The sequence below is a fragment of the Lissotriton vulgaris genome, chromosome 6 (genome assembly GCF_964263255.1).
Source record: "Lissotriton vulgaris chromosome 6, aLisVul1.2, whole genome shotgun sequence".
Taxonomy (NCBI): domain Eukaryota; kingdom Metazoa; phylum Chordata; class Amphibia; order Caudata; family Salamandridae; genus Lissotriton; species Lissotriton vulgaris.
This window is the reverse complement of record NC_141694.1, coordinates 441,472,333-441,485,313: the sequence shown is the minus strand read 5'-3', so window position 1 is coordinate 441,485,313 and position 12,981 is coordinate 441,472,333.

Sequence of the window (12,981 nt, the reverse complement as noted above, 5' to 3'; positions counted from 1 at the left end):
AACTTGTTATAATACTCTATCATACCAAAGAATTTCATCAATTCTTCTCTGGAAGAAGGAGGAGGCATCTTAACAATTGTATCTACCAACCAAGTTGGCCTTAGGTGCAATACTATCTTTTGAAATTGTGTTACCTAAATAATGAATTGATGAGACACCAACATGACACTTGTCAATCTTGATAGTAATGTTGGCCCTTTGAAGTCTACTAAGCACATCAAACAAGATAGATTCATGTTCAACATCATTTTTACCAAATACAAGAATGTCATCATGGTACACACACACCTTTTCACAACCCTTAAGCACCTTCTCCATGATGCGCTGAAAAACAGACGCCGCTGAAACAAACAAAACCAAAGTGCATTCTGATGAATCTAAATGTCCCAAAGGGAGTAATAAAAGATGTAAGATTTCTTGAAGATTCCTCAAGCTCAATCTGGTGGTAAGCAGAGGCCAAATCCAATGTGCTGAATATTTTTACATTACCCACTTTTTTTAAAAGGTCTGAGATGTTAGGGAGAGGATATCTGTCACTGATCACACACTTATTTAACTGCCTCAAATCAATGCATAGACGCAGAGAACTATTGGGTTTGCGAACAGCAACTACGGGCGCAATCCAATCAGTTCCCGTGACTTCCTCAATGATCCCTCCCGACTTTAGTTTATCCAATTCGCTTATCATCTCATCCCTGAGGGAAATGGGAACAGGTCTAGGCTTGCAAGCATAGGGTTGAGAACCAGGTCTTAGTGGAATTTCAAGTTTGAAATCTTTGAGACACCCTAGTTCATCTCTAAATACCTTAGGAAATTGCATTTTAATGCGTGACAACAGTTCAACATTGGAATCAACTTGGACAGAGCTAACAAGTTCTTTGAGTATTATGGGATTGGGAGAACTGGGATCAAGCATTATGTGGAGATCCCCTTGATGAAACCAACTGATGATACTGTCACCCTTCTGCGAAACATAGATCTTTCCAACAGTATAACGATCTTTGTACTCAATTCGACCTGTGAAGCATCCCAAAAGAGGAATGAGTTTACCTCCATATGCTAACGGGCGAATGTCAGCTCTAGACAATTGAGTCTTGTTGGACAACTTACCCAAATAAAAATTTCTAGAAATAATTGTTATTTTTGCACCATTTTGCATGGTTATTATTAAAAAGAGAAATTAACTCAACTAAAGCGTTGAGTAAATTCAGGGGTATGAGAAAAAAAAAACGTTAAATTATGATCAAAAGATCAAAAATTAAAATGAGTAAAACAGCCTAAAAAGACATTCACTTTTGTAACAATCATATAGTTAAGCATAAATAACAAACTTGTGATGAGGTGTTGTCTAGAAGGCTATTCCACAAAGTGCTTCTGAGAAGAAGGTGTTCCGAAGAACGAGGTGTTGACAAAATAATAAAAATTAGCAAAGAAATAAAATACACATTAAGCACTGTGAAGTAAAATTACACGGTATCAAAACTACAAAGTGAATTAAGTGCAAGCACGTATTTCGGCAAAGTGTATTGAAGTTGAGTTGTCAGGGGAACCGAAGAGATGAAGAATAACATGGCTGCCAATGACGTCAGACGTTACGTTATGCAGAGCCACCAGTCAGAGTTGCGTTGAGATGCGTGGCGGTGTGAGTCCCTCAGAAGACAGAGAAGCTGCGCGGCTTGAAACAATGGAGACTAGAAGTTGCACGTTCCAGTGAATCACGGGCTTCCAAGCAATGACAGGTGATAGAAAGCCTACAGCGCAGACATTCACGAACTTTGTTTATATTTAAGAGTGAGAAGTTGCTTTCACGAGCACAAGCACCTTCGAGCTCTGTTTACTTTTAAAGATGCTTGCTGCTGCTGCCGCTTTGCTGCCTCGCGCCCGTACAGCGAGCCTTGCTTATTTCCCAACGTTTCTGGCTGTGTTTACTTTTAAAGATGCTTGCTGCTGCTGCCGCTTTACTGCCTCGCGCCTGTATAGCGAGCCTTGCTTATTTCCCAACGTTTTGACGGCAAAATAATACCAGCGGAAATGGAGTCAAACAGTCACAAGTTTGCTCATGTAATTCTGCTCAAATAAACACGAAGGTTGTTCAAAAGCGCGAAGACTGTTCAAATTGTCTTATGGGCTGAGAGAGAGAACCCCTTTACAAATCCTGACGCCACAGTTTCTTCAGCACACTGCTCATTCTGTCAAAACATGAAGTTGCTCATCATGTCAAAAGCATTCAAAGAACCAATACTTCAGAAGAGAAATAGACAATCATAAGCCACTGTCACAATGGCAAGGTTGAGACCAAGAATAATCCAAGAGTCTAGTTAATATTCCTTCATATTGAAAACAGGTCACAGTTTCAAATATTAATAAAAACAGCCGCAGGTGCCATCAAAGCACATAAATTAATAGTGAAAACAGCCGCTGGTGCAATCAAAGGCACACAATAAAGAGAAATTGGTACCTTAAAATTGAAGAAAGTAATTTTGTTGAGAAAGTTGAGTCTCCTGTTTCTCCAGCTGCTGACTACGCCAATGTAAGATCCTGGATATTGATAAGAAAGCAGCTGAGGCAGGGTTGAGTTGAGTAGGAGCTCAGGTTTATTGGAGTATAAGGAGACACATCCAGATCTCATCCAAGCTCAAAGTAATAATCACCTCAGCTTGAAAGCATACATTCTAGTAACTGTGGTAACCACATGGAATTCATGATGTCATACGGTGTAGATCAGAAAGTGAAGGATGCTACAGCCAGGCAGACACCCACCCCACCAGTTCGCAGCGGCAGAGCAGGCAGGCAGGCACACATCACAGCAGCGCACAAAAGTAGTGCTTGCATGTATGCAACTCTAGCAGTTCACAGAGGTAGAAGAGGCAGACACACCCCCAGCAGTGCACAGAGGTAGAGAATGCAGGCACACCCAGGTAAACCACGCAGCCACACACCCAGCACTGAACAGAGGTAGAGCAGGCAGGCACACTCCCAGCAGTGCACGGACGTTCAGCACACAGGCACCCCCCCAGCAGTTCACATAGGTACAGCACGCAGACACCTACCTGCCCCCAGCAGTGCACAGGGGTATAGCACGCAGGTACACTACCCCAGCAGTCCGCAGAGGTAGAGCAGGCAGGGAAACCTCCATCAGTGCTTGAACAGTGAGGCGCACACTTCTAGCAGTGCACAGACTAGGGGTAGAACAGGCAGGTACACTCACAGCAGCGCACAGAGGTTCAGTACGCAGGCACCCCGCCAGCACTAGTGCACAGAGGTAGAGAACGCAAGCAGGCACACCACCAGCAGTACAGAGGTATAGAACACAGTCACCCCCTAGATGTACAGAGGTACAGCACGCATGCCCCCCCACATCCTGCAGCGGTGCACGGAGGTAGGGTGCAAAACACCATCAGTACACAGAGTTAGAGCAGTAAGGGGCACACCCATCAGTGCACAGAGGTACAGCAGGCAGGCACCCCCCCAGCAGTAGTGCACAGAAGTAGAGAAAGCACACAGGCACCGCACCCCCAGCAGAGTGGAGATGAGGCAGGCTCACACCCCCCCCCAAAAGTGCACGCCGGCACCCCCCAGCAAAGCGCAGACGAGGCATGCAGGCTCACACCCCAGCAGTGCACAGAGTTAGAGAATGCACACAGGCACACCCCCAGAAGTGCACGTAGGCACCCCCCAGCAGAGAGGAGACGAGTCAAACATGCATTGTAGGCTAAATTCACCATGTATGTGCTTCAAACGCCTGCGAATGCTCCGAAATTTAACAGCACCTCGTGTATTAAGGGACCATTAAGAAAACTGCTGGTACATCCAACTTTCCAAGACCACCAAGTGTTAATTCTCCTACCTGCAGGACGACTGAAAAAGCGGCTCCTTGCAGCCTCACGGTGCTGTCTGGTGGCAGGGTTGGAGTCGCTGCTATGTCCCTTTTTCCAGCGCTTTAGCTTGCCGGCCGTGCCAGAGCGCTGTTTCCCGGTCTTCCCCATGATGTTAACCGGCAGCAGGGTACAGAGTCAGCGGGGTAAGGAGAGGCCCCAGACAAACACATGTGCATGCAAACACTAAAGGGCATGAACACAAAAGAAGGACAAGCACCGTAATGCTTACCGCAGCTTGTGATGTAATGAAAACATTGTAGCCATTTTAAAACGGCAATGTCATGTATACGGCAATCGACAATGTCATGTATACGGCAATCGACCAGAGTCCATCTCCGCAACCTCCATAACTTTAGTACCAGCCGCATCCCTGCCCGAATCATCCCCCTGAGCCCCCGAGACAGCTGGGGCGGCGAGAGCAACACCACTCGGGCCGTCATTGCCCTAAATGCCTCGGCTACTGTCGGTTGCAGCAGGGAGCCCTCCATGACTGCAGCAGCAGCACGAAAACTAGTTCCGCCCGCCATGCCAACTAAGAAGATTATAGGTGCAAATGCAGGCAGCAGGGCACCCATGGGCGACGGCGGGGCTGCTTCGGGCAAACAGTTCCAAAAATAGAAGCTTCCCGAGCATTTCCACCTTTGCATGGTCTCTTCTCCTGCGGGCAGAGGGAAGGGGTGCACAAACAGGGAGTCGGAGGCAAGAAACAACAGCACAAACAGGGGGGCAGGAAAAATGGCACAAACAGGGGGGCAGGGGCCCTAAGAACGGCACAAACAGGGGGGCAGAGTCTTACCTCATGTCCTCGGTAGACGCTGCTCGAGCAGCAAAATGGCTGCTGGCAAGTCTGAAAATTTTCGGATTCGGGGGCGTGTTTTGCTGTTCTGAGTGACAGATGAAGTCACTGGCGAAAGAACAGCCAAATGTACGCCCCTGCATCTGAAAGAGATGGGGCTAAATTGGAGTGACGGCTCTCTCCTCCAATGGCTGGCCTCTGTTTAGGAAGCCAGCCAACGGAGGAGAGACAGGGCAGGGAGGCGGGTTCCAAAGCGCTACTAAGGGACATTCATTCTCCGACCCCAGACTGCGCAAGCGCAGCCTTTAGGTCCTCGACCTAAAAAGGAGAAGGTCCAGTGCTAACATTTTAGCCAGCTTTGCATTGTACAAATGTGCTATTAGGTGGTTACGTTTGTACTGCCCCTCCGGTCTAGTAAAAATGCTAATAATGGTAGGCTGCGTGGTATTTTCTGTTAGGCTCAAAGCTGCACTTTTTTTCATTGCAGTACTCCTTGGTGTCTCAGACTGACTCTTACTTTTGTGCCACTGAGATGTTGCTGAGGATGTGGGCAGTTCTACTGCAGTGCTGGGGACAGGGCTACTTTGTGTACCACTACCAGAGAGAATGTCTTCCTCTTCTTCCTGTTTGACCTTCTACTCGTTTATCGCCGCCGACAGCAATGGTTCCAGTTTTTTTTGCGGCGAAGATGGTCCTCCCAGCTGATGGGATGTTTTTTCAGATGGGTCATTTGACCTCCGGTACCATAGTTTGTACCAAGCTTACCCTGACTAACAGATGTATTACAAACGGAGCATATAGTAATGTCCACTTTCTTTTCCCTAACCATAAAGAAGTCCCACACTGGGGAGCTTAACTTTTGTCTCCTGATTGAAGTGCCACTTTCCAATGCCTGATGAATTGGAGGGTGTGCGTTGAATTTGACTCTGTGCAGTACTACTACCTACTTCTAGTGGGTCTGAGTTGGTGCTCGTGCTAGATGTAGGATGCTGCGGGGCATTTGCTAAAGTAAATATGGAGGCTGATGGTCGTGTTGGTGTTATCTGTGTTGGGCGTATGCATGCTACACCCCTCACAGCCCTTTTGGATAGGGTAATAATGTTGGTCTCCATCTCCTCGGGCTGGGAGTGATGTTCGTGATGACTGGCTCCTAATCATCATTATCCTGCTGTTTTACATCAACCTCCATAAGTCTAAGGCTTTATGGAACCTTCCTTTTTCCTAGCCTGGTCTTGGGATGTGTCTCTCTCTCATGCTCAGGTTGTTGTGGCTCCCAATTGACATCTAGATCATCAGAAGGGATGCTTGGCATAGAACTTGATGAACTAACCCTCCTTTTCCTTGCTGGGGATTAGGAAGAGAATAGATCTCCTGAATGAGTGGTTTCCTCTTCTTCTTCCTCTGCATGAGGCTCAATTTCCTGAACTGTTCCTACTTCAGGAGGAACAACAACTACTATTGTGGGTGGTGGATGCGGCTGTTGTTGTTGACCACTTATCTGCTGTGTTTCCTTCTGTGTTGATTGTGTACTACTTGGATATAGCAATAAGTTTAGGTCAGGCTCAGCATCACTGCTTTCCACCATTAGGCTGGCTACCTCTTCCTCACTCATCTGCTTGTGCCTGGATTGGTGGGTTGGGTCCACCGATGCAGAGGTGTTGCCCCCCGCTTGGCCCCCGGACACTGCTGCTGGAGGACTCATTTTTGGTGTCCAAAAAAAGGCACACTTCCTTCTTCTTCTGTTCCTTCTTCTCAATAGCAACTTTCTTGGTACTGGAGGACCTGGTACCTGCTTTCTTTGGGACCATCTTCTTCAGACGTCTGCAGCACTCAGTTGCACAAGTTGCAGAGATGTCTGGTCAGGTCACTCACAAGTCACGTTGTGTACAGCAGTAGGATGTCTGTCTGGTACCACAACAGGCGATGATGACACACCTCCTCCTCAGTCTTTTGTGCTCCTAAAAGCAAAAAAGCCAGAAGAACATCAGTCAAACAATAGTACAATCAAACTGATATAATATATAACTTCTGAGTATGCGGTGGCCACAGTTATTACATTTTATTAACTCAGTGAACAACAACAGGGTAGCCATTTATGAGACTTTGACAACAAGGCCAGGGCTTTCCTGGTGTACTGCACTGTGTACACTCCGGAAGAATAAGAATAGCAAAAAACAAAAACATAAATGTAGTGGAGCCTGTTTGCCCTACATTTGTGCATCACATGGGATGGATGCAGCATCAGGAAGCAACAACAACACATACACAAGCAAAAAAGGCATTTATTTAACACACCCAAAAAGTGAAATATACCCCAGAAAAAAATCTACATTTTGCAAGTCAATCCAATGCCATCCATGCCATACATAATGTTAAAATTCAACAGACAACACAAAAACAGTTGTTTAACTTTCATGCACCCATGATGATTGATGAGTACCTCTGGGCCTATTGGCAGACTAGGCCACAAGCTTGGAGGCCTATGGCAAAAGCAAAGTGGCTGGTCCCACAAAATGGCCGGCACCACATGGCCAGGCCACTCACAAAAAAAGAAAAGGAATACAAAAAACACAGTGCAGGCCTATGGCAAAAGCACAATGCCTTGCTTCACAAAATAGCAGCCACCCACTTGGTCAGAGCACCAACAATAACAAGAAAGTGCATACAAAGGACAGGAAAAGGAAGTTGAAGTCTCTGGGAAACTTCCTTCCTCTTTTAAAAAATTGTAAAAAAAAGAAGAATGACTCCAGCTCCAAAAAACTACAGCCAAATGACAACCTGAGGAGTTTTGTTTAGCAAAATGAACAAAATCATCATTTTAGAAAAGGTTTTATGCTGCTCGAGAGATATTGTTCGCCAGATTGCAAATTCTGCATGTTTGGCATTGCGATCTGTAAAAAAAGTAATTATCACGTGCGCAAACACGCATATTGAGTGCGCTAAGAAGACGAAAACTGTAAGTCTGCGTTGTCGCACTGTGCAGAGTTGCCAAAACTACACGAGCTGAACGCCTAGGGTTACTTACTGGCTGAAAAGCCCTATATATTTAACACACACCCAAAAACTGAAATTTCACTACAAAAAGCACATTTTTCAATTCAATCCAATGCCATCCATGATGTTAAAAAAGTTTTTATGCACCCATGATGATAAGTACCTCTGGGCCTACTGGCAGACTAGGCCACAAGCTTGGAACTGAAGCCTATGGCAAAAGCAAGCAAACTGCCTGGATGGCTCCACAAAATGGCTGCTAACCACCCACAACAAAAATAAATGGAAGCAGACAATGCAAGCCTATGCCAAAAGCAAACTGCCTTCCTACACAAAATGCCCGCCACCCACATGGCCAGGCCACAACAACAACAAGCATAAGCCAAGGGGAACAAAGAAAAGACCTGCAGGCCAATATAGAAAAAGAAGCACATTATTAAAATGCCACCACAAAATGGCCCCAAGCAACATGGTCACTCACAGTCACAAAAGGCCTTGTAAAACAATGAACTGAAACAGGCCTATATATGACCAGACCAAGGAGGCCTGCTAAACAACACAGCTTTAATACAAAAATGCAAAAACGAAAATCAACAGGGCTACAAAAGGATTGGAAAGTTAAACATCAAGCACACACACACATTCAAAAAAGGTTTTTAACACACACACTCAAACAGTGAAATAAACCACAACCACATTTAACAATTCAATCCTAAGCCACCCATGCCTTCATGATGTTTAGATTCAACAGACACCACAGAAACATGCATCCATGGGTACCTCTGGGCCAACTGGCTGAAATTTCTAGGAAAAACAAATAGGTCCCTACTGAAACTACAGGCCACCCACAACAATACATTTTTAAAACGATGAAAATCCCAGAAAAATGTAGGTACAAACAAGCCCCAATCAGACAAAAATGTACAGCAATTCTCCAACGTACTTGTAAAATGAAATCTCAAATCCAAAAGTCCTCAAATCCAATCCAATCCAATGATATGATGCAGCACAGACACAAAAAGTGACCCTTCCAGTTCAAAATCCAAAAGAAAGTAAACAGTCACAAGAAAACAGTAAAACAAAGTTGAATAATAAGGAAAGTGGCAGGATAGAAACATCCTGACCATCTAGGCTTGCTTAGGGGGTCCTACATGGATTTTTAGGCCCCAAATTATTATTTTTTTTATTTAAAAATTGCGGGATACGCGTATGGTACTCGTACGCGGTGGAAAAGGAAAAAAAACTAGAAGTCCGTTTTATTCTTAATTAGCCTCCGGGGGGGGGGGCAAATATCAGGGGTAATTTTTTTTTCATAATGGGGGGCCCAGAGAGGTCCCTCTGCCTCGGGGATCGCCATCCCCTGGGGGCATACTATACGTATGCGTGGGGCTCATGGCCCTCCCGGAGCCCCTGCGACTGCCAGTCCCTGGGGCCTCTTTTTATTTAAAAAAACCTGTGTGGGGGTTTTAAGCCCCCCACACATGCCCCAGGGACCACCACCTCCCTGGGGCTCTAATATAGAAAACAGGGGGGACGGACCACCCAGCCCCGGGGACTACCACCCCTCGGGGCTTTTGAACATTGGAAGGGGGGCCGCGCGGCCGCCTTCCTGGAGCCTTTGATGGCCCTGGGGACCACCACCATTCATGGCCGCCTTCTGCAGTGCCCGGGGTGACGAAAATCAATGCTGGCTCCCGAAGGACGGGGAGCAGGCTGGGACCGTGGGGGCTTTGGGGCTCATAAAAAACAATCCTTTTCAGAACTAACTTTACTGGTCAAAAAAGAGCTTTATTTTTATGATAGTATGTAAAACTTTCTTTTTTTTTTGCACCAGTTGTACTCTCTTTCTACGTATGCGCAGCCTCATTACCAAACCCACGTTTATTTGCTTTTCTTCAAGTTCACCCAACAAACCTCTCCTCATTTCAGGTATTACAATTTCCGCTTTCTTCTGCCGGGTCGGGTGCCTCATCCGCTGCTATACTTTTGTAATATATTAATAATCATATTCTATCTATATTTATTTGAAACTTATTGCCAAGGTGACAAACGTTAATTACATACCCCGTCCTCCGCCATTTTAGTAGTGTTCCTCCGTTATTTTTCTTATACCTGCTACTTTCAATTTACCCCCGCCTATCTTCTTTGTGATCCATGAGATTTCCTGCCACAGATAACACGGTGTTTGTTCTTGGCTTCCGATCTTATCAGAATTGGTCACACGCATACCTAAAAACTAATTTGGATCATGTAAGGCACAGCCATTAGAACGTGTGACCGTCACCACAAAGCCATTACCGTGCTTATGCCTTTATCATGCGTGGTAAATTAGGCATGAGTTGGAAATCCGTTACATCCGCGGATTTTGCGGATTTTTGGGAAATCCGCAATCCGTGAATTTTGCGGATATCCCGCAAAATCCGCAAAAAAAATCTCATGTAACTATTTTACAAAGGCGCCAGCAAGCTGCCAGCGCCGTTGTAAAATAGTTACAAAGTTAGCTTGCACAGGAACCACTAGATAAAACGAAGCAGGTGCTGGTTTATTTTATCTAAGTGCTTCCTGTGCAAGCTAACTATGTAACTATTTTACAACGGCGCTGGCAGCTTGCTGGCGCCATTGTAAAATAGTTACATCATACATGCCAACATTTCAGAAGAGCAAAGTGGGAGATTTAAAAAAAAGATCGGGAGAATGGGGCCTTGAATCGGGTTACTGGCATGTACGGGCTTCAATGCGCGCAATGGCAGGCAGAGAGAGTGTGATGCAAGTGCTGTGCACCCCCCACTCGTGGGCTTTCCAGGGCGCACACACAGCCGGCATGTCTGTTACATGAGTAGGCTGGCCACATTGTGTTCGCATGGGTTTCTGCAAGTTCGCGAGGGTTTTGTACAATTTCGCAATTTGCGAAATTATACAAAACCCTCGCGAACTTGCAGAAACCCATGCGAACACAAAAAAAAAATCCGCAAATTCGCAAATTCGCGGATTGCCAATCCACAAAATCCGCCCATGCCTATGGTAAATGTATAGTAGTTGTAAAAGCATGCGTGGTAAAGGCATGCATGGAAAAGGCATATGCGTGCTAATGAATTTGTTGTGTTTCTCCCCAGGACAGTGCAGCAACCGGGTCTGGACGTGGCGGACTCCAGGGCATCAGGCGGTGGGCCACGCAGCCTCCCTCACACAATATAGAAATCTCCGGGTGGGGGTCGTTTTCGTGGTTTGAGGGGCATCATTGAGGCCCATACAATTAATTTTGTAGGGGGGTAGGTTTGCACGCGAAAATGTCGCTAGAGGTTTGTAAATGTGGTACACATTGTTTTGTTTTACTTTGATTTTCTTTCTATGTTGTAGTCCATCCAGAGTAAATACAACTTATTGTACAGCCAGTACTTTTCAACACTACTGTCAAACATCTTACTATAGTACTTCAAATTATAAATATTATTTTTGTTGGAGACCGTCACCCTCCCAAAAAAAAATCAAGTATATAGTTTTTTATTAACTTTTATTAAAACAACAATAACTGTAAACGTATCTTAAAAATAATATAATAAACAAATAGAAAAATAACTTTAATAAAACAGTATTATAAACAAATTGTGATGTGGACTCCAAAAGATGCAGCATAGGTAATCTGCAAAACAAAAAAGAAAATTAGAGTTTAAAGTTATGTAGATGTGACTAAATAAGGTGAAGCATTACAAGTAAAGGTAACACTACGATTTTACGTGTGTAGTGTGCCTAGTACATTTCACTTTTGTTATAGACCCACGTTCAAGTGGTGTCAATATGAAAGTGCCTACTGACACAAAAGTGGCACAACGGGATTGTAAATACACCGATTTATTTCTAATGCATTGCAATGGAGGCATTGTATATCTAGGCCGCTGTGCTTACCTTGTATAAACACTGCGGCCACCAGGATTCACAACTTGAATTCAACTCTGCTTCTACACCTCAAAGTATATTCTATACGTTGCAGACAATTCCATTGCTGTTGCTCGATATGTCGTGATTGCTTCTAAAGAATGTTTGTGAAGGCAAAGAAAAGAACATTTGATTAATTACCATAAACTGAGTTGCGAAACTTCTGACAAAAATGATTTTTAATGTGAGTTCTTAAAAGTGCGTACACTATTGCACCCCATTAACTCGCAGAGTCTGGAGTTGAGAGTTTTTATTGAAAAGTCAGACGCAGACTTACAAGCTTCTTGCGCCACTTTTCACATGTTAAAAGTGTAACTTAAGTGGCGCAATAAGCTTATAGATATGTTCCTCAGACTGTTGTAACCTCTCTGTTGTCACTGTTCGGAGGTACACACTCTCTCCTTTCACAGATAACTTGTTGTTTTTTCGGAAACAAGCTTCTTTACTCACCTTATGCCGTTGCCATCATTCAAAGAGGGTGCACCAGGTGTGGAAGCAGGCTTCTCAGTCATTGTTGCAATGGCCACGCATCATCGCAGAATACACGAACGTAGAGCTTTGTAGGTTTTTTTTGCGGGGGTTTCGTCAATTTGTAAAACACAACCTATAAGATAAAAAGGTAGTTAACATTATGTGTAATTTTTTAATAAAGTTAGAGAAGAAAAAGGAGAGTGACTGAAAACAATACTAGCAGCTCAGTTTCTGTCACCAGTGTTTTTTACCACGTGCCGGACATAATGCACCCTGAAGCTCTACATCTAAAAGATAATAAAAGGAAGGTGTTATGAGTGGTAATTGTTACCATATTAATTTGAAGTTAGATAACATCGCAGTTTTATACATGTTCCTTCTCACATTTCTATGAACTATTTGTATTGGTAATATTCCAGACATTTCAGCGATTATAAAAACGTTCCTGCTATTGGGAAAAAAATGTATACATGTAAATTAAAACACTATATAGGAGTGCGTTCATCTAAAACGCTAAGTCACGTTTTTGTATCTAGTCTGCTACAACTGTGACTCCTTCCGATGTGTGCTCGAGCCTCACTGTTCACCTTTTCACGGAAAAGACACCTTCTGCATGATGTAGTCCCAAACTCCAAGAAAGAAGTCTCATATATGGTGCAGAGTCTTGATATCTCTATGGCTAAGGACATACTCCTGCTCCCATCATCATCATCGCAGGTTTTTCACCCACTCAGTGCTTCGAGCACCACTAACTCAGTGACCAAAGTGGCCACGCATGTAGTAGTGGGCCCCTTCTTTGGTACTTTGGGAACAAGTCTAAAATGGCATACAACACGTGTGCTTCGTCTTTTTTATACATAGGGTCACAAGTGTAGTGACGGAAGCGCTGAATGGGTGTGGTGTGGGTGTATA